We start from the raw sequence: 1,797 nt of genomic DNA on the forward strand, positions 1-1,797 counted from the left end.
TTTTTTTTTTTTTTACTTTTAATACATCTGAAGTTGGGATGTGTCTCAGTCACTGTGCCAGGTAGCTGTCATGGAGTAGTAGTTATTGTCTGTGTCTACACAGACTCAGTCATAGCTATTTATATTGTCCTTACTTCATTTGGCCTACATACGTTGTTACTAGTACTACACATACTTAATTACTGTTTAAAATGTTTGTAAAGATTACACTATTATACAACATTTAACTAAAAAGTTAACCGAGTACATAGAAAGGCACAGAAACAGAGCAGCATAAATCTGATATTAATGAAGCAAATACTTATTGTCAAGTAAAACCAATTCTACACTTTTTTGCAAAGCAACAATCAAGTGTTTTATGCCAGGGGTCCTCAAACTTTTTAAACAGGGGGCCAGTTCACTGTCCCTCAGATCGTTGGAGGGCTGGACTGCGGGCCCTGGGATGAGTTGGCTGCTAAGCAGGACAGGCAGCGGCAGCAAAAACACCCTGCGGGCCGGATAAATGTCCTAGACGGGCCACAGTTTGAGGACACCTGATAAGCAAAGCATCTTAAGGTAGAAGAAGTTGTCAAATCCCATGGAATAAGTCTAAATCTACATAAGTTTAAATTCATTTAATTAATAACAAATAATTCTAAGTGGTATAGTATCATAGTTTAATTGACATCATTTTTCTCAAGTTATATCAACTGATGATATCTTATAGTTTATGACACACTGAATTTAGTTTCTTTCATTGTATTTCTTTTTTATGTTCCACTTGAAGAATAATCATAAAATGTTGCTTTCCTGATTAATACCTTAGGTATGCATAGATGTTTCCTAGTCTGGTGTCTGAAGCTGAATATAAGGTTTGTTCTGAAGAAGTTACTTAACCTATCTTATTTTTTGGCTATGGCTTTTTTTTTTTTTGGATACAGAGTCTTACTCTGTCTCCCTGGGTAGAGTGCTGTGGCATCGTCATAGCTCACAGTAGCCTCAAACTCCTGGGCTCAAGTGATCCTCTTGCCTCAGCTTTCTGAGTAGCTGGGACTATAGGTGCCCACCATAAAAGCTAGCTGATTTTTTTATTTTTAGTAGAGATGGGGTCTCACTGTTTCTTGGGCTGGTCTCAATCTCCTGAACTCAAGCAGTCCACCTGCCTCAGCCTCCCAGAGTGCTAGGATTACAGGCATGAGCCACTACTCTGGACCTGGATAAGACTTTTTTTCAATTCAGACTAAATAATCTTCCATATAATTGGTCTCATGATTATAAAATCTGGAAAAATAATTTCTTCTACTTACATTTTACTTTGTCTAAAGTTATATATTTATTATTTATACCATTATAATTGATAAGTTGGTTTTTAGGTAAAATTAATATAGGATTTGGTATTCTCAGAATTTAAAAAATTATTTCTATATTTAAATAGTAAATTATTTAGGAATTTTATACTTCTTAATATGAACCACTAAAAATAGAAATTCTGGAACTGTTTCTTAGGTCTTGGTTCATTTTCAAGCAATATATAGAGAAGCAAGAACTTCGTTTGTGAATCTATTTAAGACAGTGGGGACATAAACATAAATCATTCTTGTTAAAAATATTTGAAATAAGATAAGCCTGGAAGAGTAGTGGCCAGCCATTTCTTGTTAGCAAAGAACCTATTAGATTCTTCTTATATGTAAATGGCTTGTGTATGTGTATCATGCACAGATATATACAGACGCTCCTTGACTTACAATAGAGTTATGTCCTAATAAACCTACTGTAAGTTGAAAATACATGTAATGTGCTTAAACTACCCTCCCAACC

General features: G+C 34.9%; 1 protein-coding gene across 4 annotated transcripts in view; it reads left to right on the top strand.

Moving 5' to 3' along the window:
• The window catches only part of CHD9 (chromodomain helicase DNA binding protein 9), a 226,048-nt gene that overhangs the window by 52,717 nt on the left and 171,534 nt on the right, over window positions 1-1,797 (top strand). The window contains exon 1 of one of the 4 annotated variants that reach the window (XM_023514746.1): window positions 804-851. The exons of the other annotated variants lie outside the window; for them this stretch is intronic. The gene's annotated coding sequence lies outside the window, so the exon portion shown is untranslated. Of the gene's footprint in view, window positions 1-803; window positions 852-1,797 lie in introns of those variants that run through there. 4 annotated transcript variants of the gene reach the window in all.

Source organism: Otolemur garnettii, unplaced genomic scaffold (assembly GCF_000181295.1).
Source record: "Otolemur garnettii isolate 467f Iridium unplaced genomic scaffold, OtoGar3 scaffold00058, whole genome shotgun sequence".
Lineage (NCBI taxonomy): Eukaryota > Metazoa > Chordata > Mammalia > Primates > Galagidae > Otolemur > Otolemur garnettii.